This window comes from Miniopterus natalensis, chromosome 18 (assembly GCF_054644295.1).
Source record: "Miniopterus natalensis isolate mMinNat1 chromosome 18, mMinNat1.hap1, whole genome shotgun sequence".
Lineage (NCBI taxonomy): Eukaryota > Metazoa > Chordata > Mammalia > Chiroptera > Miniopteridae > Miniopterus > Miniopterus natalensis.
This window is the reverse complement of record NC_142098.1, coordinates 41573145-41597923: the sequence shown is the minus strand read 5'-3', so window position 1 is coordinate 41597923 and position 24779 is coordinate 41573145. Positions and strand designations below refer to the sequence as shown.

The following is a 24779-nucleotide window of genomic DNA, read 5'->3' as shown; positions in this document are numbered from 1 at the left end:
AGTGACAGGGCCTGGGGATGTGAGTCCCTGTGACCACGGGTCCTGGTGGGACAAGGTTCCCTGAAGGCACAAGGTCAAAGCAGCAGAGAGGTGGCCCAGCCGGGCAGTGACCACGTCAAAGCCCACAAGGCCCTGGGCGCCCACTGGGCACAGGCCCCGACCTCACTCGGTCCTCACAGCCTCTCCCGTCCCCCTGCCCAGGCTCAGCACAGCACACTCAGGGCTTCTGGGAAGTCCTAGGTGCTCTCCTGTATTTCCTCTCAGACTTTAGGACCCTCTCCTCTAATCACCCATCAGCCCTCACGGCGAGAAGTCAACAAACAAAATCATAGAGCCTCTTTCTTCGATTTCTTTAATGTTTGTACAGATTTCATGGAGGAAGGGACAGAGAGAGACAGAACATCGATGAGAGAGAAACATTGATTGGCTGCCTCCTGCACGCCCCCAACTAGGGATCCAGCCAACACTCTGGGCATGAGCCCGACTGGGAATCAACCAGAGACCTCCTGGTGGATGCGAGACATTCAACCACTGAGCCACACGGGCCGGGAGGGGTCTCATTTCAATACAGGAGTAAGAAGCTACAGATCAGTGCAATCGAAGGGAGGGGGCAGCCCCGCCTCTGCTGGACAGGGAAGTGTGGGGAGGGGACCTGGGGGCAGAGCCAGGACAGCCCCCTAATCTGAGGTTCCTGAGTCACCAAGTGGGAGCCTGAACAGATCTTCCATCACTCAGTCCCCACAGGCAGCTGCCTCACGCTGTGGAAGGAAACCATCAGGAACAAGTTCAGGGCAGTGGCTCTAACTGGTCACATTCTCAAAGGTCCACTTCATGCTCACAATGTCCACAGAGTCCCCGTAACCCAGTCCCGTCCCCTCTGCCCCAAACCCTCCCCATTCAGGGTCTCACCTTTAGAAGCCGAGAGAGACACATCAGAGCCCTGGGAGCTGTCAGTGCCTGGGGTGGACACAACAGGACATGGTCAGGGACCCAGGACAGTAGACTGAAGGAGGGACTATGGGTGGCAGGGTCCCCATGGGCTCCCATCTGCACTGTCTCAGGGTCTCAGGGGGCACCCCCTCCATACTCACTGGCTGCCTGAGCGTAGCTCCCTCCTTTCCCACCTGCAGGAAGGAAACATCCTGTGAGAGACCAGGGAGGGGGCAGGGCCATGAGGTCCTAAAGGAGCCTAGTCCTGGGCCCAGAGAAGTTCCCACAACCCTGTGTCTGTACAGACCCAGGGCAGGGTCAGGAAACCTGAGGAAAGTGCATGTGCAGGGACTGGACCCACCTCCCTCCTGCAGGTCTGTTCTCAGCAGGGACCTGCCCTCTGACCTGGGGCTGCTGGGGCCAGGTCCCCATCACTAGACCTATCAGGTGACACATGTGTCCCTCAGTGTCACACCTGCCTCACTAAACAGGAAGTCAGCACACAGGGCCCCACAGTGGCAATCCCAGGCCTGGGGACGGTGCTTCCAATGAATGAAGCAGGACACACGTCTCCCTGGGATGACACCCCAGGGGGACACGAAACTCACAACCCCCCTTCCCCACCTGAGCGCCTCCTCGCCCACATCACAGCTCCAGCCACCATATCACAGCTGCAGCCACCACAGCTCCAGCCACCACAGCTCCGAGGACAACCAGGCCAACAACAGCGCCCATGATGATGAAGGGGGTCTGAGAGGGAGGCTCTGGGAAGAGAGGGGAAGGGAGGGTGAGGCCCCGACCCCCAGGCCTCAGCCCTGAGCCCGCTGGAGCCCCCAGAGGCCCCTGCTTCCCTGGGAAGAGGCTCTGTGCCCACGTCCCCTCCTCACCCCATCTCAGGGCCCGGGGCCCCGGCAGCCCTTCGTGCTGCACAACACAGGTGTATCTCTGCTCCTCTCCAGGGGGCACCCCCAGGGACGCCCACTTCTGGAAGGTCCCGTCCCCCGCGGGCCTGGTCTCCACAAACTCCATGTCCTGGGTCTGGTCCTGCCCGTCTCGCTGCCAGGTCAGGCTGATGTCCGCAGGGTAGAAGCCCAGGGCCCAGCACCTCAGGGTGACCTCATGCTCAGAGATGGGGTGGCCCGTCACGTGTGTCTTTGGAGGGTCTGAGGGAAGGGGGAGAAGATTCAGGAACTTTGCTTCCACCCTGGGATCCTCCAGCAGGGCTCAGGTGACCATCATGAGAAGGGACAGGACACTGGGGTGGGGGAAGGGACACAACCCAGACACCAGCCTGGACAGAGGCAGGGGGATGACCTATTGGTCTCTTAGGAACTTCCAGGGTCAGAGCAGCACAGCCCAGGGCGGGAGGGAGGCAGGTCTCTGGGGGCAGAAAAGGCATTTCTGGTCCTGACCTGGGGGAGGCCAAGGACTCAGAGCAGCGGGGCTCAGACCTCAGACAGGGGGTGTGGGGCAGGGAACAGGCCCGAGAGAAAGGCCCCCTGGGGCCCAGAGCCACCCCAGGGTCCATGGGAACCGCTGAGCGCCTGTTTCAGGGGGGTCTCCCCTGCACCCCCGGAGACTGCACCCTAACTGTCCCTGAGAGGAGGGCGAGGGTCCCTCTCTGGTCCCTGACCTCAAAGTCCCGGGGACTCCATCCCTGCACCTCAAGCAGGGGTGTCTGACACGGACCCCATTTCCCGTCTCCTCGCGGGAGCCCCACCCGAGGGAGAGGTGGGCGCCGCGGGCCCTGTACCTGTGCGCAGCAGGGTCTCCTTCCCCTTCTCCAGGTAACGGCGCAGTGAGTCCACGCACAGGCCCTCCAGGTAGCTCCTGAGTCTCTCCGCCTCACCGGCCGCCTCCCACTTGCGCCGGGTGATCTGAGCCGCGGTGTCGGCCGCGGTCCAGGAGCGCAGGTCCTCGTTCAGGGCGAGGTAGTCGGCGCCGTCGTAGGCGAGCTGATAGGACCCGCGGAGGAGGCGCCCGTCGGGTCCCAGGTCACAGCCGGACATCACCTGGATCCTGTGAGACCCTGACCCCGCCCCCGGGTCAGCCCCGCCCACTCACCCCGCCCCCGGGTCAGCCCCGCCCACTCACCCCGCCCCCGGGTCACCCGCCCCCGCCCCGCCCGCGGGGACTGAACCTCAACTGAAAGTGAAACCGGGTCAAAGTCCCCGCGGGCTCCTCCCGGGTGGGGGGCAGGGCGGTTCTGCAGCCTCCGGGTGAAGCTCGGACCCCGACACTCGGGGCGACCCGGCCCGTCCGTGGGGATGGGGGTGGTGACGGGGCGGCCGCGGGGCTCACCGTCCTCGCTCTGGTTGTAATAGCCGCGCAGGGTCTTCAGGTTCCCTCGGAAATTCTGTGCATGTTCCTTGTTCCTCCGCGTCTCACGGTCCCAATACCCCGGCATCTCCTGCTCCACCCACGGCTGCTCCATCCACGGCGCCCGCGGCTCCATCCTCGGATTCGCGGCGTCGCTGTCGAAACGCACGAACTGCGTGTCGTCCACGTAGCCCACGATGAGGAAGCGGGGCTCCCCGCGGCCGGGCCGGGACACGGCGGTGAGGAAATATCTCAGGGAGTGGGGGCCTGGGGGGGACACGGGAGACGGGGGGCCGCTGGACACGCGCTTCCGGGTCCCGCGCTGCTCCCCGCACAGGCCGCGCCCTCCGACCCCGCACTCACCGGCCCGGGTGCGGGTCAGGACCAGGGCCCCCGCGAGCAGCAGGAGGAGGGGTGGGGACCCCATGATGCGCATCCTCGGGGTCCCGGGACCATCAGAATCCCGGCCGGTAAGCGGGAAGTCAGAACACAACCAGCAGCGACGCTGATTGGCTAATCCAGGAACGGCGCAGCCAATAGGAACAAGAAGTGATTGTGCGTCATGAAGATCTGGGCAGGAGGCCTGGACACAAGTTTGGAGAAGGGAAGTGAAATGTGGGAGCTGGGGACACCCCAAGTCTGAGCTTCCGCTCCCCAGACTACGCGCTTGGGCTGAGACCTGAGAGCCAGGGCTGGGGGCCTGGAGCCGAGTCCTGACCCTCCTGCAGGGGGAGCGCTGGTCACCCCGTCTCCCTGAGTCCTGGCTCCAGGGACTGTGTTCTCAGCGACTATCCCACGTTCCGGTTTCAGCACCTCTGTCCCATCTTACAAATGATGGGGGACCCCAAAGTAATTCCGTTTATGGGGTGACAGCTGTGACACTGACCACACAAGGCATCAAACAGTCTGAAAAAATATTAACCTACTGATGGACACTTAGGTGGCTCCGTATCTTACTCTTGAAAATGATGCTGCAGTGAGCACGTGGGTGCCTGTGTCTCTCCCACGTAGTGTTGGGGCTTCTTCGGACAAGTACCCAGGAGCAGAAGTGCTGGGTCCTTCTCTGTCTCCTGTTGTAGGGCCTTCGTCTGAAAGTCTATGTTCTCTGCTATAAGTATTGCTACCCGAGATTTCTTCGTCTTTTGTTTCCATTTTCATGAAATATCTTTGTACTTTCCCGCATGCACCCCGACCTGGGCGGGGTATCCGGCCTGCTACTGAGGTACGTGCTCTTGGCCAGAACAGAACCCGGGACCCTGCAGCCCCCCGCGGACCCTCTAACCGCTGAGTCAAACCGGCCGGCGAGGGGGCAGCTCTGCAGTAGGCGGAGATGGGGGGACGTTTTCCTGAAAGGGAGCTGCCGCCTCCTCACGTGAAACTGAGCCGACGCTCACCCCCGAGACACTATTTCATTTGACCAGCAAAGCCTTCTGGGTCCCTTGGCTTCTAGTCATTGGGTCTCAGTGGACTTGCCCCGAGTAGGGACGTCGCGGGAGGGAGGGGACCTTGGGGACAAGCTCCGCTTCCAGGACGGGAGGCTGGTGTCGTTGGAGCTCCCGTCCACAGGGGGGCGCTGCCAGCCTGGGAACAGCCTGGCGCTCTCGCCTTGTGGTTTCAGCCCGAGGCGGGGTTTGTTTGTTTTTCTTTGCCTTTTCCTTTCATCCGGGGATTTCACAGTGTTTGTCACTAGGTCACCCGGGAGGGCAGAGGGGGCGTCTCTACCTGCGGCAGCCTCGGGAAAGAACCGGCTTCGGGGGGACTTACAGGCACATCCGTCCCCCGTCTATCTACTGAGGGACCCGCTTTGCGCCAGAAACTGTCGTGAACGGAAGTCAAAGAAACCGAACTGTTCCCACGGAACGTGCGCTTTCAGCAGGAGATTAGACAGGACAGACAGACGGACAAATACAGAGCGTCCCCTCAGACGGAGCAACGACAGAGACAAAACATGTTCGCGGACATGGCGGCAGAGGGCGCTGTTTTCGCATCATACGTAGAATCAAGCTCACTTTAGTTTTATTGTTTAAAAATGTTTTTTATTGATTTTAGAGAGAGAGGAAGGGAGACGGGTGGAGAGACACCCCCCCCAACCCCCCCCACCCCCCCCACCCCGGCTGCCTGTCCTGACCGGGCCTCCCCCTCTTGGTTCGGGGTCGATGCTGAACCGCTGAGCCCCGCGCGCCCGGCCCACAGCAAACCTTTCCAATTGTCTCTACTCTCTCGCGCTCTCTCTGCCTTGTGTTCCTGCAGAGTCCTTTCCTCCATTCGATCTACTATTTATTTCACTCATTCGTTTGTGGTGTCTCCATCCACTTGAAAGGAAGGTCTGAGAGGACTGTTTTTCCTTCTGCTGGATCCCCTGAAAAAACAATTTTTAACCTTATTTAGTTAAACTCCCAGTGGCGGTGCTCGTGGCCGCAGACCAGGCGCCACGTCCCCGCAGGCAAGGGCAGAGCGCGATTCCATCCGAGCGGCCTGGTCCCAAAGACGTCCTCTGACTCAGGGCCTCCGAACGCGAACACGAATGTCCCCATTTTACAGGTGAGAAAAGTACTAAGTTGCTGGGGTCACAGAATTGACGTTGAACACAGTCGGGGTTCCCAGTCGCTGCTCTTAACCTTAAGTCAGAAAACTCAGCGCAGAAAGGAAGCCGCACTCGCAGGGACAGGCTCAGCGGGCCGCACCCGCGCGACGCCGCGGTCCCACCCGCACAGGTCACAAAGCCAAACAGCGCGCGGGTCTGCGGAGCTCCCTCCCGGGAACTAGGGACGCTTCGGTCTCCAAGGGAGGGGAGAGACCGGAAAGCTGTGCTGCGGGGCACGAAGTAGGGGCCTCTGGACCCGCTGCCGGGTTTCACCGCAAAATCCCTGGGCCACGCCCCTCGAGCCCTCTGACGTCAGGCGCAGGCGCGCACGCTCTCAAACGGCGCTTCCCCCGCCCGCGCCCCGGGCCCCTCACTCTGAACCCCGCCTGTGCCCCCCTCGGGTCACCTCCTCCCCTAGTCTCGCCCCGCGGAGGATTCGCCGCCCGCGCACTCGGAGCCCGGCGGGGCCTCCCGAAGTCCTTCGGGTGACAGCGGCTGGCTTCCGGGCGGGGGCGGGGTTCGTTCGAGGGGTCGCGAGTCGGGCGGACCGCGGGGCTGGGCGGGGGGGCGAGGCGGGACCCGGAGACCCGCCGGGAGCCGCGGCGCCCGCGTCCCGGAGGCGCCTACATTTCCCGAGGCCCGCGCGGCGCGTGTGCCCCGGCGCGGGGAGGCCGCGCCAAGGCCGGGGTCGTGCCGGGGGCGGGGCCGCGGGGTGGCCGAGCCGGTGCGGGAGCCGGAGGCTGTGAGCGACGCGGCGTGAAGGTCGCGAGTGGGAGGCCGCGGGGGTGAGAGAGCGAGTGAGATAAAGGAAGGAAAGTGCAGATGAATGTTCACATGCGGGATCGTCCACCTCGGGACGACTGCAGACTGTGAGTGAGCTTTTGAGACCTCGACTCTCGTCCTCAGCGCGACTGGATACAAAGTATCCGTCCAAGGTCAGCAGCCTTCTGAGTAGAAACAATGTCCCTAAAGTGTGTCCCGAAGTTCTGTTCGGCACTGGAAAGGCCCCGGGGCCGGAGAACGTTCACTGTGAATCCCTACGGGCCTCACCTGCGGAGAAGGCGGGTCCTGGGCTCTGGGGGGGCCTCCCACCCTCCTCGGTCCCCACGAAATGAGCGTCAGTCACCCCAGGACTCAGCAGGCTGCTTTCCAGCTCCAGGGGCGCTGCGGCCCCCACCTTGTCTGACTCTGCTTCCTCTGGGTTTTACAAATGAGGGTCAGGCTGGTTATCTGAGCCCCTGTCACCCGTGTCAGGGTCCGTGTCCCCTCAGAGTTGGATGGAAGCCCTTACGAGTCCCTAACAGGGTTGCATCAGAAACAGCAGAAAGATGGACACAGGCTGGCTCATGGAGGCACCGCCTCAGGAGGCATCGTCTTTGCTGTTCCTACAGGACCAGGACGCCTTTGCCTGGCGCAGCCCAGGAGACAGGGAATTGAGACCAAAGCCCGGAGTCCCCAAGTCCCTTTCCCTTCAGGGGAACTGGATGCATCTTAGGAAACCCCGTGCAGGCGGCACAGGAGGGGGCGCAGGGCGGCGCTGTGACCCCCAGCTCGGGATTCCCAGGATCTGGTTCCTTTCTCAGCCCCCACTCAGGGTGCAGGACACTAGGACCCCGGCACTGCGCTGTGAGGGAAGAGGATTAAAATGGGGAATGGGAGAGTGGGCCAGGCATGTTCCACCCGTCACGCTGTTCCTGAGCCCTGACAGGCAGAGGTGGTCTCCAGCAATGCTTCTCTCCCCTCTTCCTGCCTCACCTGCACACAGCCACGCACAGCACGGAGACTCGGAGAAGGGAGCCCCGAATCCTGGAGGGAGACGGAGAAAACTGCATCCCACTGCCGGGGTTCGGGGAAACAAAAAGGGTCCTTATACCCTAAAGTGACTGTACCAGGGACTAGGATTCTCTGGGACTGTCGGTCGGTGCGCCGTGTGTGAGTGTGCGTGCCAATGCCCAGTATTTTATGTCAGAGTGTTAAAGTTACAACCCTAATTCTGCACCAGTTTCATCCATTTTCCCATGGTCCTCACACCGAGTCTAAAGCTCCGTCGGGTCCGAGACAGTGAGCAGAGCCTTCTGCTCGTGGCTGAGCAGCTCCCGGCCCTGGTCACCCAAAGCTCGGCTCGGACCCCAAAGGAACCCCGTGCTTTCTTCCCGCATCGTCGGGGACCCCAGGACACAGGGAGGCGCCGGGCATCTCAGCATTGGCGTGAATCCCACGCGGGCCATGCCCAGCGCACGCCCACCAACCCCAGCCCAGCAGAGCGGGCAGAGCCCACTGAGGCAGCTGGGCGGGCGTGTCCTGCGCAGTGTCCCACAGGCCCGGCTCAGTGTCCTCTCCTAAGCCGCCTCTGTCCCCTGACTTCTGCCTGAGAGTGGACGCAGGGAGGCCTCCCCCGGCTGGTCTTTGCTCCCGAGGGTCCCGGGTTCGATTACAGCCAAGGGCAGGAGGCGACCAGTTGATGTGTCGGTCTCACATCGATGTTTCTCTCCCTCCTTCCCTTCCGCTCCTCCTAAAAATCAATGGAAAGAAGATCCTCGCGTGAGGAGTCGCAGCAGCAAACCCACCGGCCGCGGTTTGTCGGCCGGGCCGAAGAAACTCTCAGAAACGCGCGAAGGGACTGACAGGCGCCTCATGGTTTCTCCCTGTGGGTTGGGGGCAGATCACAGGTGCCACCTGCACTCAAGGGTGTGGCTGTCTCAGCTGAAGGCCACCGAAGGCCACCTTAGGGCTGCCCACCGGCACGTCCACAAACGGCTCGTCCGCAGGTCTAGACACGTCTGACAAGGCCTCGCCTTCCATGTCTACTTGCCTGGTTTTTACTTCTGTTTGTGTTTCCGTTGGTTCAATATTATTTCCCCCCAGGTTGATTGGGGTGTAAGGGACATGGGACATTGTGTGATGACCTGATATAGGTACATATTGTGACATGATGACCAGGATTCGGTGAACTGACGTATGTGTCACATCACAGAGTCACAACTGGTGTGGGTGTCAGAACTTCTCATCTACTCTTAACAAATTTATTTTATTTTTACTTTACTTTTACTATTGACGCTATTACACTTGTCCCCATTTCCCCCCCTTGCCCACCTCACCCAGCCCCCGCCCCGTCCCCCTGGCCCTCACCACAGTGTTTCTGGGTCCATGGGCTGTGCGTGTCTGTCCTTTGGCTCATCCCTTCACTGTCTTTCATCAGGTCCCCCCGTCCCCTTCCCCTCTGACCTCTGACCTCTGTCCGTCTCCTCCATGGTTCCAGGCCTCTGGATCTATTTTGTTCATCAGTTTATTTGGTTCATTAGATTCCACATATAAGTGAGATCATAGGGGACTTGTCTTTCTCTCACGGGCTTATTTCACTCAGCATAACAATCTCCAGGTCTAAAGAGACCCCAAAACGCTAATTTGAAAGAACACCTGCCCCCTATGTCCATGGCAGGGTTATAGACAATTCCCAAGATTTGGAAGCAGCCCAGCGCCTGTCGGTAGGTGAGTCATAGAAAAGCTCTGGGACATTCCCTCCGTGGGTACTACTGGGCCTCGAGAGGAAAGGACCTTACCATGTGGGACAGCATGGAGGGGCCTGGGGGACCTGGGGATGTTTATCTGAAAACACGTAAAGTTTAAATGAGAACAGAAACTCGATGTGCTGGGGACCCCACTGTGAGTTCGCTCCCCTAACGATGCTTGTCCATGAGAGTGAGTCCTGAGAGACTGTGGGACGCACAGGGGCCACACAGACACTGCCCACTGCCCTGTCTGCTCTCCAGCCTCCTTTCTCCCCAAGGCTTTTCTCACTCTCCAGGCTGTCATAGAATATGTTTAGTCAGCCCAGCACCCACCTCCTTCCCCCAGGATAGAAGCTCCATGATGAGAGTGTTTCCCTTCCTCGTCCCAGCCTCAAACCCAGGTGCTCAGTGAGAGCAAACTGAGGTCCCGCCATTTGCGACACCAGGTATGGACCGTGGGAATATCGTGCTGAGGGAAATAAGTCCCTCAGGAGACGCTGAGACCCCTCTGACTTCACTCACACGTGGGACACAAACCTGAAGCTCAGAGACACGGGCAAAAGTAACTTGGTTACCGGAGGAAAGGGGGTGGGAGGTCGTCAAGGCTGAAGCCAAACAGAGGGTGTCCCCGAAGCTGTGTACACAGGGTCAGAGCTGGGCCCCGGGACCCTCAGCCAGGTTCCCCTCAGTGCTGTCTGCGGACTGGGGGGAGTCCACGCTCTCTCTATAAAATTCCCACACTGTCCACAGAGAAATAAAAAGATCCCGTGAAGTAATAAACGGTCAAGACACACTGGAGAGAAGTCTGTTTGGGGGGACAGTGTGGAGTCACCATAGAATTGCACACCCATGGTCCCGCCACCCTGGTCGAGGCAGAGTGGCCCAAGGGACCCTCGGAGCCCCTGGGAAAGCCGCCCTCAGGTCCCACTCCTTCCCTCTGTCCCCCCACCCACTGCTTCCCCCCATTTCCTTACCTCGGGGGGCACAGGTTCCTTCTCTAACCCCCTCTGCTCCCAGACTCACAGGTGTCCCCTGGGGCATTCAGCAGTTCCCCCGAAATTCAGAGGAAGGCGGGGTCCCTGGGGCCTCATAAAGTCCTGTCCCTTTTACTGTTTCGAGGGGGGAGCAGGGAAGTGGGTCTCCTTGAATGACGTTCCCGGGTGGACAGCAGGTGTGTGGCCCCCACCTGTGAGCATCGGGAGACCCTGCCCCTGAGAGCCAGCAGGGATCTCCAGGTCAGTCCATCCGTCCTCCTGACGTTTTGTCTGTTTTTAAATCCTCCACAGAGGATATTTTTTCCATTGCTTTTCAGAGAGAATGGAAGAGACAGAGAGAGAGGAACATGGATGTGAGACACACAGGGGCTGGTTCCTCCCGCACATGCTGCCACCAGGGCCCAGGATGGAGCCTGCAGCCGAGGTCCTGCCCTTGTCGGAATCCACCCCTCAGACCTTCAGCCTGGGGGCCGACACTAACCACTGACCCAAACTGCCCAGGGCCCTGCTGGCTTTTGACTCCCTGCCGTCTCGTCTGTGTCTCTGTCAGTCTCTGGTGTATGTAGTGAGTCTCCAAAGGGGTTTCAAAGTATTGAACCACGGACTCTCGCACTAGCAACATGAGATAAATATAAATGTAGGTATGACACACACACACACACACATATATATAAAATCTGAAAGTTACAAACATGCCTCTTTACTCCTCAGTTCTTTAGTGTGCATTTCCTATGAAAACGGAATTATCTGACCTAACTGCGGTATAATTATCAAAATGGGAGAATTAAAATTGGTTCAGTATTAATATTTAATCTTGGATATCATTTAGATTTTCCTATTGTCTCGGTAATATCCTTTATGGTCAAAGAACATCCATGACGCTGTGTTGTGCCCAGCGTCCCGTTTCTTTCCTCTCCTTCATCTGGGACAGTCTTCGGGCTTCCTTGCTTTTCATGACTCTCCGTTTGCAGAGTGCAGGCAGTTATTCCGCGGGCTCCCGTTCGGGGCCGCGTGGTCCCTCACGCAGCGCAGGTTATGCCGTCGGGCGGGCGCGCCCCGCAGCGATGCGGATCTCCCAGCACCGCGACCTGGGGCACACGCTCTGCTCCAGGCCTGGCGCTGTTGACCTGGAGCGGGCGGTGAAGAAGCGTCTGCCAGGCCTGCCCACAGTGAAGTTCCGATGTATGTTTTGATGTCACAGATCCCTTGTGCGGGGGCCTCTGAGCGGTGCCATTACCTGGCCCCTCCTCTGAATCTCTCGCAGCTGGCACAGCGCCCGCGATGATTCTGCTGGAATCAGCCGGTGCCATGTTGTCTGCCAGGCGCTGGGGCCCTTACCCCGCCATCCCTTCTGCACCGAGACAGGTAAAGACAAGTGGGCACGAGGGAGAAGGGAAAGCTGACTGTTTTGGTGCTTAATTCCCCCGATTGGGCCCGTGGTGGCCTTTCGGGGTGCCCTCCTGTCTTTCTGACCTGTCCCCATTTTCCCGTGAGCTCTTCCTTGCTCTCTGGGCAACAGGATGTTCCAGGCTCACCCTGCGGTTTCCTGCCCAGCCCTAGAACCAGCCTTTTCCATAAAAGCCCCGATTCCCCTTAGGGGCGAGGACGTTTAGAAACCAAGGCCCGGCGCTGGCTGTGGGGTGCGCGTCGCTCCCGGGCTCTCCTTGCTCACGGGCCCCGCAGAGCAACAGGGACCGTGTGTGCCGATGGACACGCACATCCGCGCACACTCGTCTGCAGCTCTCTGGAAATATATTGAAAAGCAGGAGTTCTCACCAATCTAACCCCACAGGGTTCATGCGAGTTGTTTCCTTTCCATTCTTAGCCCCTTTCCTGGCAGTAAGCGGGCCCCATCCGCAGTATCTGGTTATCGGGTCAGGCTTCCTGTTGGTAACCAGCTCTGTCCCCCGCCCCTGCGCACGTGTCCCCTCCCTCCCCCCTGGATCGTGACCCCCACACTGGGTTGTCTCCACTGCCGGCCCTGCCAGGCATGTGCCCTCTTCACCCCATCCTTCCTCACCCTGTGCCGGGCCCTCCTCTGCAGATGACTTACCCTGTCGGCTCTGAAGACCAGGCTGGCTGTCCTGCCCGCGGGGTGCCCCCTGGCCTCACTGTCTGACCCCTCCTGCCATGTCGCCCGCCTTTCGGGGCGCTCTGGCTCCAGCTCCAACACTGGGCAGGGGACCCTCCCGGACTCACACCCTCCTCGTTCCATCCGGGCCCCAGCACCTCGCTCTGGGCCCCCGCACCTCCCTGCCTCTGTCCCCACGCCTTTCAACCAAAATGTTTGGAAGAGAAAGAAGCAGGAGAGGGCTCCAAAAACCTTTTATAAACAACTTGTCAAGCACTACAAATATACCGCAAGGATTCTGATTGGAATTGCATTGTATCTGTAAATAAATTGTGGAGAAGAGACATATATAATATTGAGTTTTCCAAAGTATTTAATAGTTTGCCTGATTAACTCTCAATGTTTAAAAATATTTTCCATAGAGATCTTGCATATATTTCTTAGATATATTCTCAATTATTTAATACTTTTGATCCTAGTATAAATGTCATTTAAAAAATCAATTTTCTTTTCCTTGCCAGCTTTTAGAAATAAAATTGTTATGTTGCATTTTGAGGTTGGATTCAGTATTTTGCAAAACTCTCATTTTTTCTTACTTGAATATTTATCTGCAGATTCTTTTGGATCTTCTACATGAACAGCCATGTAATCTATAAATTGTGATAGTTTTGTTGCTTCTTTTCCAATGCCTAGAATATTATTTTTCTTATGCAAGCAGGGTTTCAAAAAAGGGTGGGAGGAGAAGTTGGTATCCACTTCTTGTCAAAATTGCAAAGGAAAAACAGAATATCTCTCTATGATTATGTAGATAGTGGGTTTTTAAAAGTAGGTGTCCTTTGTTAGTGTGTTAGTTTTCTCTGGCTCTGTAACAAATTGTTATCGGTGGAAGTGTGGTCTTGGGGTACTGCTGGAAGAAGCATTTCTGGAGGCCCCCACGGGAGGATGAGGTTTGGTAAGAAGCTTTATTTCCACGGAATTACACCCCTGGGTTTCCAAAGCCCCATCTCCCTTAGTGCAGTCAGAGAAGTGGAGCTGGGGTTGTGGAAGTGTCTCTGAGTTCAGAATGGACATTGAGATCATTCAATTAATAGACCATTCTGTCCCATTTCAGAGCCTAGAGCAAAGTCTAATTCTTTCTGCAGAAAGAAAGGTCCAAGAGAGCCCCAGAAGGACCCACTTATTAATAGGGAAGGACTCATGATAGAAACATTATATAATGTTTGGTGTACAATAGGAAAGATATTAGAAAGTGGTGAATTAAAGTTTATGGACTTTGAGAAGTGCTTGCTTCTCATGACAGCAGCAGCTTACACTGTATGTACAAGTGGTTTTCTGTGAATGAATTTGACTTTAGGATGTAGTTATATACCTGGGATTTCTGTTTATCAACAGAAGGCTCATTCCGTTCGTGATCTGATTGTCCTTAAGAGTGGAAGCGCTTTATCCTTGATATGCTAAAGCTCTCTTGCAACTCAGTGGGACATAACTGAGCCACACTTCAACTTTTTGCTGTACCCAAAACGTAGATTGCGCAGAACTCTAATATTGAAGAACATGATGCACAGCTTCAAACTGTAGCCTGACATTTAGGATACCTTATAAAAATAGGGTCTATTCTCAAACTCCTTTGGTACCTCGGGGTTAAATATATTTCTAATCTTTCAGTAAATCTGTGAGTGTATTTAGATTGATGTTAAATATTACAAATCACACTTGTTTCACAAATGCGTAAAACGTGATCACATTGTAAATTCTATCCTTCTACCAGTATTTTTCCACTTAGTGGTGACCTGATAGAATCACATAATTCCATAATTTCTATTTAACTGTTTGTTTGGTTTTTAAAATTTATTCTAAGTAACACTCCAATGAATACCTTAGCGTGAACTGCAGTGCCTGGTTGTAATGACCTTCTCTGTGGGAGCTAAGACCTGGTAATGTTGCTGAAAGATGTTGGTGTGAAGATACCGATTTGTATTGGAATTCACCCTAAGAGAGGGATTAAAAACACCCCTGAGAAGACCCCTGCGCTCTGAGAAAGCATGAGCTGGGGGGTCTACTTTTTAGGAATATGCACTTTTTAGTGGGTTGAAAAAATAGATAGTAGCAGTAAGAAAGCAACAACCCCAAAATAAAAATAATTGTCTTTCCATCTTTTAAGCCAGTGGTTGGCAAATTATGGCTGAAATCTAACCTGCTGTTTCTGTGCAACCTGTGAACTAAGAACATTTTTTGTATTTTTAAGATGTTGGTAGAAGATCAAAGGAAGAATAATATTTTGTGATATGTGAAAATTATATGGAATTTGAATTGCAGTGAATAAAGCTCTCTTGGAACACAACCCCTTCCTTTTCTTTACATATTGTCTGCTCGCATGTTCCAACAGACCCTGTGGCCAACAAAGCCCACAAATGCATCCCGTCCGGCCCTAGCTCTCGGCCGCCTTTGCCGCGCACGTTTCCCGCAGCACGTGGCCGCCCTGGGCCGTGACCGGCTGGGCATCATCCCAGACGCAGCCCGATGGCGGCCCGGGGCTCCCCCGGCCCCGTCCAGCAGCGGCGGTTGAGGGGCCGGGTCAGCGTGCTCAATGTGGTAGGTTTTTTTCAATGCTGTGCCCTAAGTGGGCGGAATGAGTAAACAGCTATAATGTATTTCTACTTCTTATTCCTGTCAGTGGATATGAGATCACATCCTATCCACCGACTACATCACTGGTTCAGATCCTTGAGGCCCGAAGCACGGTCCACGGCCCAGGAAACGCATCACCATCTGGAGCTTATTAGAGACGCAGAACCTCCAGTCCCGCCCCACGGTCCTCAGGCCCATTGAAGTGTGAGCAGCACAGGTTTAGACAGAAACAAAAGATTTCCTAAAAATGGGGAGCTGTTTGAGGAAAACAGATAAGGCATGACTGAACTGAGTCACAATAAAAAAAAAGTAGTTGACTCTTACATGCCAGGTGCTATGCTAGGAACAAGGAACCTAAAGATGAAACGTTTATTGTGGAAACATTTAAACATACACAAAAATCAAAAGATTGACAGAATGAGCCTGATCCACTTTCATGGAAGGGTTGTGGCATCCCTTGATTCATTGCTTGGATGCATTATCTTATTAAGGCTTGAAACATGATGAGTTTTCCATTTTTATTATTGCCTTAGCTCTGATTAGCTGGAGTTCTTCTATAAAGACTTTTCCCTTCTCATCCAATTATTCCTCTGAAGTACAGATTTTATGAGGAAGGCAGAATTAGTGCCTGATACTTTCCCTTTCATCACCAGTTTTCAGAAGAGCTACTTCCAAATGTTTATAGTTTTACTTTTTCTTAAGCATCTTTATGAACTCATGGAGTTGTATAGATTTATAACACATGGGTTATATGTGATTCAATCCACTGTAGTCATGTTTAAATTGTCCCATCTTTAGGGAGTGGGAACCCCTGTGCATAATGATCTTTTTTTTCGGCCCTAGTATTCTGATAGGTCCTTTCTTTCTGGCATGACAAGATACTTAAGGGGCATTTTGTAAGTGTCCTGTATTAGACCGGGGCAAGGAAGTCTAGCTACTTTTATTGGGCAATAGTGTTTAGAGACCACCATCTAGGTGATAGTGAGTAGGAAAGCCCATTGCCACTAGGCATCATTTCTTTCAGGTCTTTTTAGTGGACAGACTAGGAAACATATTTTCATAGAAAGGGAAAAATATATCATGAATTCATACTGATGTTTTCAAATCAATGGAAGATTATAGAATTTTTGCTTAACATCTTGAAAAATATATAAATTATAAAAATATTTGGGGGGAAAAATATTTGTATATTTGTGTATTTTTACCCTGAAAACCTGAGATCCTAATAACATCAACATAATTACTTATTTGGTTTAACATACAATATATGTCTATCTAATCTTTTCAAAATAACAATACAAATATTGTTTTACTAACACTAAAGTAACTGGATTCAATTTAGGATTTCTTTGTAGTTCTTTTTGTCTTTGGGATATACTTTTAGGTTCTGTGGTGTGGTTTTTTTGTTGTTATTTTTAAATTTATCTTTATTGTTGAAAGTATTACAGATGCCCCTTTCCCCCGTTGGTCCCCTCTACCTAGCACCATCCCCCCTTTCCACACCCTCACCACACTATTGCCTGCGCCCACAGGCTATGCTTATATGCATATAAATTCTCAGGTTCATCGCTCCCCACCCCTCACCTCCACCTTCCCTCTGAGGTTTGTCAGTCTGTTCTGTGCTTCTCAGGATCTATTTTGTTCATTGGTTTGTTCTGTTCATTAGATTCATAGCTGAGTGAGATCCTCTGGTACTTGTCTGTCTGCCTGGCTTATTTCACTCAGCATGATACTCTCCAGGTCCCTCCATGCTGACTCCAAAGGTGAGAGGTCCTTTTTTATAGCTGTGTAGTATTCCACGGGGAAAATGTACTACCGTTTTTTAATGTATTCATCTCCTGACGGGCACTTGGGCTGTTTCCAGGTCTTACCTGTTGTAAATTGTGCTGCTATGGATACAGGGTGTTTGGGTTTCTTAGGATATGTCCCTAGCAGTGGGCTCGCTGGGTTGATTGGCGGTTCCAGATTTAATTCCTGAGGGACCTGCACACCGCTTTCCCCCGTGGCCGCACCGTCTGCATTCCCGCTGGCACTGGATTCGAGAAGGTGCCTGATGTGATTAAATCTTCTCGGACTTGTGCAGACTTGTTTTGTGCCCTCGCATGTGTCCATCTTTGAGAATGTCCTGTGCGCCCTTGAGGAGAGTGTGTCTTCGGCGGCTCTGGGTGGACCGTCCTGTAAATGCTGATTGAATGCGTCTCACCTGGCGTGTCACCTGGAGCCCCCGTCCGCGCTGAGTTTGCTCCGGGAGGTCTCCCCAAGAGGCGGTGGGACGGGAAGGCCCCTGGGGCTGGATGGCCGCGGGTCCCCAAGACGCCGCAGAAGGTCCTTTCATGTCGAGGTGCCCTGTGGGGGCCCCATGTGCGCGCAGGGCTGTGCCCCCGCTGGACCCTTCCTTCCGTGCGCAGGGCCCTTATCTTCTCTGGCTGTGGCCCTCCTGCGGGAGTCTGTCCGTCAGACACGGGATCCCCCCGGCTGTCGCCCCTCCCGTCTGCGGGGGGTGAGTGTCCTTCCCGCCCGCACCCTCCCTGCTGCGGGGAGACGCCGAGGGGCGCAGCGCCCCCGCCCCGCCGGCCCGCACCCCTGGGGGCACGGAGTCCCCCTCCCCGGGCCAGCCTCCAGCCCGGGGCCCCCCAGGATTTAGGGCGGGGGCAAATCCCCGAAGGTTTTCTTTCCGGGGCCTGGGGGGCATTTCTCAAGAAGCTGCGGGATTTCCCCTCCGGGTGAGGGCGGCTCGTCCTCCGGGCGGGGGGCGCTCGGACCCGGGCCAGCCGCCCGAAGCACCGCGCCCCGTCCTCCGCCCGCAGCCGCCGCTGGGGGACGAGCCGGAGCAGCGCCCCCGCAGCAGCGCCCCCGCCCCGCCCCGCGCGCCCCGCAGAGCAGAGGCCGGAGGCGCCGGGTCCGCGCCCCGCCCCGCGCCCAGCTCTCCCGCGGGACAGAGACGCGCTCCCGGTGCAGAGTCATCCGCAGGCGGCGACCGGGCGAAAAGCTTTATAAATACATTTAATTACAAGAGCGCCGGGCACCTGTTAACAAAGGGAGACTTCAAAGCAGAAAATGTAATTAATTGTCGCTGAACACGATGAATCAGCTTAGAACCTCACAAATTTATCTAAACTGCACTTCTGAAGTCGATGAAAAACTACACGGCTCTCAGTTGCTTCCTAGAGTCAAGTATGTTTAGCGCTGGTGGTTCAGGCTCAGAGGGAACTCATGGGCGCAAAGGGAAAGTAGGAGCCACCCTCTCGACCACGACCGAAGGTTACAGCCCTAGTGTGTGAGATGCGTGCAGTGGAAAAGCCCATCCAGCATTTTAATATGCCTTGTGGAAAGTCTCCAACTAAAATTACCTAATGGTATGCTAATAAAGTAATTAAAAAATAATCAGAATAAAAATAAAACAGTCACTTTCCTTTTTATCCACAGCAAAGTAACGAACTGGATTACGCCCTCTTTCCTTTATGCAAAAACAAACTCTAAAGGTGTTTCAGAAAGAAATACATGAAATAATTGTTCTCTGACATTGGGCAAAATGCAGTACAAATCTGTGACGCTTTAAAAAAACGACAAGGTGAGCCCTGTGAATTTTCCCAAATGATTCCCTGGAAACCCTTTTCTCACTGCAGGGCAAGAACGGCTTCTGAGTGTAGCGTGGGGGTCAGTGAGATTTCACCTTCTCATGTTTCTATAGAGTAAAGAACATCTCTCTGCACAAGACTCAACAGTGGAGTCTTTCTGGCCTGTGGAGAAGCAGGAAGGCATTGTTCTAAATTATGGGGCTGAGCGTTTTTGATCTGAATGAAAATTATCCATGAGTTAATTATATGTCTTAATTCATTAGTTTGATTAAACAATTGATGGAATGGTGAATTCAGCTAGTCTGTCAACATGTTGTAGAGCAAAGTAACTGTAATGAGAATAAACCATTGCAAACCAGGCTTTAAACTCAACAATCTATGACCTTGGATCAGCCTATTAACTTTTCTAGATCTCAGTTTTCTCATCTGTAAAATGAAATAGCTAAACAGGAGCAGTAGTTGGTAATAATTGAAAGTTAGAAGAACAATTACTGCGCATCATTGGCAGGTCTCAATAACTCTCCACAACATCTCTCTGAAATAAGAATTCTTAGTGCCTCATTTCACAGCGAGAGTAAGTAGCCCGTCGAAGGTAAAATAGCTAGAGGCTGACAGAGCGTGACTGTGCCCCAGGTGTACTTGTGTCCCAGCTCTGTGGACTCCACCAGGTTGTAATGCTCAGAATGAATCAACCAAAAGCCATGTATCTGGACATGCGGCTCATCAGAGAAGGAATACACAGCAGTAGACGGTTAATGTCAATAATAAAAAAGGGAAGGTTGATGTAATTGTTCTAAATATTTACAAAACCAAATTCTAAAAACATAAAAATGCAGTCTGATGTCTTGGGCCAAGATATTTTGGCAGTCTAATAAACTTTAGTTATGATAATGCCTCTTTGAACATGAGGAACAAGTTCAGGTTTTAGTGGAACTGTTTTAGGCAACTGGACTAAACTCATATTGAAAATTAACCATGTTTTAATTGTTTCTATTTAAAATTGTAGCACAATGCACATCTTTGTTCAAAACCCTTTTATATATTTGTTTTATCTAATTCTTGTTACAATTTGTACATATAATCCACTGAAAGTGTATGATTCATTTCTTTAAAATATATCCTTATTGATTTCAGGGAGAGGAAGGGAGAGGGAGCAAAAGATAGAAGCGCCAAGGATGAGAGTCATTGACCGGCTGCCTCCTGCTCACCCCGACTGGGGATCGAGCCCCCAGCCCCGGGCATGTGCCCTGACTGGGAATCGAACTTCGATCTCCTGGATCCTATGTCAATGCTCAGCCGCTGAGCCACGCCCGGCTGGGCTGAAAGTATATGATTCTGGGAATTCTGAGCAATAATATACTTGTGGAATCATTACCACAATTAAGAAAAAGACCAAATCCAACATGCCAGGAAGATTCCTTATGCACCTTTGTGGCCCATCCCTTCACCTGCCCCTGGCTGCAGACAAGCGGTGATCTGCCCCTTATCACTCTATGTTTCAATTTTCTGGAATTTTATATAAGTGGAATCATGTACTATACACCTTTTAATGTCTATTTCAGTTCACAGAGGAACATTATTTCTAGATTCATCCACGGTGCGCATGTGTCAGCTGTTCACTTTCTTTTCGTTGCAGAGCTGTGTCCCATCGTGTAGGTGGGCCATCACGTTTAACCTAGTTATTTGCTGAGCATCTTATCATGTGATTATTGACCACCCACGATTTTTTTTTTTTGTAAAGTGTCCGTTAAAATATTTTGCTTATTTCTAAAGAAATCTTTTCTTACACTAAATGGCAAAGAATTTATCTGATATTTTTCCCCAGAAATTTTATACTTGTAGCTTTTACATTTAGATCTATGATGCATTTGGAATGAGTTTTTGTGTATTATGTGAACTAAGAGTTGATGTTCATTCTTACTTTACCATGGGGATGTGCTTATGGAATAAACTTCAGTATAAATTTTGTGATACCAATTCATCTTTTTTTTCCTACTGCCCCAACATGTCAGGCGGCCTCATCCAATATCTTACTACTCTTACACCATGGTGGTGGCCAATGTAGCTCCAAATAAAGAAGTTCCCACTTTTTCATGGTCTCTTATGTCCTTTATCCTGGGTAATACTACAGGGGCTGGTCCCCAGTTACAAGGAAACATTCTCCCAAAGCTCATTTCGCCTTGTATTTGGATTCTTTTTCCTTCACTTTTGTTCTATGTGTTTCTTTCTTTTTAACTTTTATTTCTCCGCCCAGGAGAGCTGTGCTGCCTGGATGGCCAGCTGAGCCCCCGGTGCCCACTCCCCTGCAGGCCGCGAGCCGGAGCAGAGGCCTGACGCCGCAGGTGCTCTGGGCTCACAGTTAGTCATTCGGCTCCTGAGGGACAAACAGTGGGGCAGGAGTGACAGGAAACTACCTTTAAAACAACAGCTCGGCCACCAGCTGGGCTCAGCGTCCATCCATCTGCTCCTTGGTCAGCTTGAAGCAGCCCCGGGCGAGCTGTGCCGCCCGGTGCCCTGGCTCCCCACCAGCTCCCGGGGAGGGGGATGCCCAGGGCCCGACCCCTGAAGGAGCTTCCCCCCGTTTTTGTGCGCTTTTGTGTATTTGTGCGTAACAATGAGCTCAGAGCACCCACGGGAACCTCTGCGCCCTGCTGGGGGAGGTGGCATGGCCTTCCGAGGCTCTGCAGAGTTCTAGGGCTCAGGGCCTTCTGCTCCCACAGATGCTCCAGAAGCAGGACCAGCGGGTCTGGAAGGAGCTTCTCAAACGCTTCTCCGGTCGCCCTGCGTTTCCGTTTTCGGGGTCCCCGGTTCCCTCGATTCCATTTCAAGACCTCTGCGCCCCCGGACCGTGAGCCCGCACTCCGCCCGGCCTGGCGCTAGGTCAGCAGCGGCCGCGGGGGGAGGGGACAGTCAAGTTCACCCCCCAGGGGCCCCTCCCTCCCCCGCGCCGCCTCCTCGGGGCGCTGACCCTGAACATCGCCCCCGGGCCTGCGGGGCAGAGAAGCGGGCGCTCGGGCGAACCCCAAGGCGCGGAGCTGCGGCCAGCGCGGCTGTTCTGTGCGTTTCATCTGCAGCGTTAGAAAAAGTCTCTGTAAATATTCTTCGTAAAAGGACCTACGTTCACCTGCATTTGTGACACAGGCTTTTGTACATATTTTACTGTTGTTTTTCTAGTCCCAGTCATAAGCGAATAATATCATTTATTTGAATTAATGTTTTGGTTTGATAAAAACACATATATTAAGTTATTTTCTATTTCTCACATTAGAAAAAGTTTCAGAATAGGTATCTTGTAATGTCTTTTGAGTGGATTAATAGATTTTAAAAGTCATCATTTCAAAACAATTGCTGTATAACAGGTCGTATTCTCCAGTCAGGTGGTGCCTGATTCATGGGACATTTGACAGACCTGGATGAGGGCCTGTTGCTCACACATCTCACAGCTGCTTAGGGAATCGTTACAGGGCCTGGGGATGGGCTGCCTCCGCTTGTTTACTAGGAATTCATTAGAAAAGGTTTTCAAACATGATCTTTACTTGTGCAGAGATCACAAAACTATTTCACTTTTGCTCCACCTGCTACGTCCCAAAAGCGAGACCCTTGAAGGCAGAGATTCTTTGTCTTGTTCAAGGCAACGTCATTATTTTTTAACATGTTTTTATTGATTTTAGAGAGAGAGGGAAAGAAACATCAGTGACGAGAGAGAAACATCCATCAGATGCTTCCTGCTGGGGATGGAGCCTGGGACCGGGCGTGTGCCCCCGGCGGGCATCCTCTAGATGCCTGGACCATCGATGCTCAACCAACTGAGCCATAGCCACCAGGGCTGAAGTGTCCTGAAGCCGAAGTGGCTTCTGGGCACTGTTGGGCTCTGACTCGCTTCTGTCTCTCAGCCACACAGGAACCTCCCGAGAGGGTGAGGCCCGGCTGCTGGCCCTGCGGAGCGCTGTCCCGCGGCCGGAAGACCACACGAACCTCGGAAACGTCCCAGAGCAGGAGCACCAAGAGCTGAGGCGCCTGCTGTACCCCAAGGAGACAGACGGGAGCCCCGCCCCAGGCGGTGGTCCTGCAGGGCATGGCGCGGTTGGGAAGACCCCCCTGGCCACAAGGCTGTGATGCACCGGGCAGGGGGCCTGCTCTTCCAGCACATCTCCCACGTGCTCACATCAGCTTCACGGTGTCCGAGGCCTGGACGACACCGCCTTGGCTGGCCTGCTTTCCCAGGACAGGCCTGGCTCTCAGGCCCCGTCGGACACTTCGTGGGTCATCCCGAGAGGCTCCTGTTCGTCGCCAATGGCTTGGAGGAGATGACTGTGCCCTGCGATGTGGGCGGCCCGCCCTGTACAGACTGGTACCAGCAGCTCCCGGCGGCCAGAATCCTACTCTACCTGCCGAAGAAGGAGCTGGTTCCCACGGCACCTTACTGGTCACGACCAGGACCGTCACAGACAGGGCCTTAAACGATTGTTATTGGGTCGAGGTTTACGGGGATCCCGGGGTCACCGAGGGAGACCAGGAGGGTATTTCTTCAGGTACTTCAGGGACCGAAAGGAAGCCAATCAAATCCCGCAGAGGGTCAGGAAGAGCGCAGCTCTGCTCCGCGCCTGCTCCGCGCCCCTCGGCTATGGGCCGTGTCTGGGCCTGAAGCGACAGATGGCCAGGTGCCCCGCTTCCAGCTGAGCGCCCACCCGCCCCCAGTGTGTTCGCCGCCGCCTTCGTCAGCGGGTTCGAGGCGGCAGAGCCGAGCTGGCCGACGCAGAGGGGGCTGGCGCAGCGGCGGGCCCTGCTCCCTGGCCGTGGCCGGGCTCTGGTCTTCCAGCTTCACGAGTGCAAGAGAGGACGCCGTGGGGCCCGGGCGGCTGCGGGCACCTCTGACTCATGGTCTCCTGAAGCTGAATATGCTTTGGGAAGCCGTTGACTGCGAGGACTGTGTCACCTTCGCTCACCAGAGCTTCCAGATGCTTCTGGGGCCGTGGTCTACGTGCTGCAGGGAAGGACGGGGCCGACGGGGGCATCCCGACGCTCCAGGAGCTGAGGGTGCTTCTGACCGCAAACTCCCGCCGGCATCAGACGGCTCTTTGCGCTTTCGGTCTCCTGAGCAGAGACCTCGCGAGGCACGTGGAAGGTGATTTGCACTGTAGGACGGCTCCCGGGGTCGCGGCCCGGTTGCTGACCTGGGCAGAGGGCCCCCATGGCCGCCACGGTCCCCTGCCGTTTCGTCAGTGCTTGTGTGAGATGCGGGAGGAGGCCCTGGCCGAGCAGACTCTGAGCCGCCTCCCGGACGCTGGCCTGGAGATCGGGACCCGCGCCTCCCGGGTGCTTCCTGCTGCCTGAAGCCCTGTCAGAGGCTGAGTGAGCGAAGGCTTTGTGTCCGCGGCCTCAACCCTCCCGCGGAGGCGACGGGCACCTCGGGAACGCCGGGCTGAGCAACGCAACCGTCATTTCTTTCCCTGCGGTCTCTCATCTCTCTCTCTCTTTCTTAATGTTTTTATTGATTTCAGGGAGAGGAAGGGAGGGGGAGAGAAACATCACTGATGAGAGTCATTGATCGGCTGCCTCCTGCCCGCCCCCTACTGGAGAGGACCAAGCCCGCAACCCGGGGGAGGAGTGGGACCTGAGGGCAGCTGTCCCAGGGGCTCCGAGGGTCCCTTGGGCCACTCTGCCTCGACCAGGGTGGCGGGACCATGGGTGTGCAATTCCACGGTGACTCCACACTGTCCCCCCAAACAGACTTTTCTCCAGTGTGTCTTGACCGTTTATTACTTCACGTGATCTTTTTATTTCTCTGTGGACAGTGTGGGAATTTTATAGAGAGAGCGTGGACTCCGCCCAGTCAGCAGACGGCACTGAGGGGAACCTGACTGAGGTTCCCGGGCCCAGCCGCGGTCGGGATCCATGCCCAGCAGGTTGTGGGCCGGGCGGGCGGAGGGAGGGTCTCAGGGTCCGGGGCTGACTTGGTCCTGGGTCTGCCCTGTGGCCTCGTGGGAAGAGCGTGGACGCCAAGGCCGCCCGGCAGCCCCAGGACCGGCTGAGAGGCCCTCAGGCCCCAGCTTGCAGCTGACCCCGGGCCTCCTTTCTCCCGGGACTGACCCGGGGGCGCAGCCGGGCGTCTCTGTCCTCAGGGTCGGGAACAACCCCATGGCTGTTCTGCCTCTTTGCCTAGAA

General features: G+C 54.7%; 1 long non-coding RNA gene and 1 pseudogene across 2 annotated transcripts; both read right to left on the bottom strand.

Annotated features, from left to right (window-relative positions):
- Positions 1–335: 335 nt before the first annotated feature.
- LOC148091141 (uncharacterized) lies at positions 336–1003 on the bottom strand. Its single transcript, XR_015716006.1, has 2 exons — positions 910–1003; positions 336–758 (listed from the first exon to the last, which is right to left on the bottom strand). It is a non-coding gene; the product is annotated as an uncharacterized LOC148091141 (long non-coding RNA).
- Positions 1004–1008: 5 nt separating this feature from the next.
- On the bottom strand, positions 1009–3750 carry LOC148091140 (popy Class I histocompatibility antigen, A-1 alpha chain-like; annotated as a pseudogene). Its single transcript, XR_015716004.1, has 6 exons — positions 3613–3750; positions 3232–3516; positions 2684–2959; positions 1818–2093; positions 1555–1694; positions 1009–1124 (listed from the first exon to the last, which is right to left on the bottom strand). The product of XR_015716004.1 is annotated as a popy Class I histocompatibility antigen, A-1 alpha chain-like (transcript).
- Between the last annotated feature and the right edge of the window lie 21029 nt (positions 3751–24779).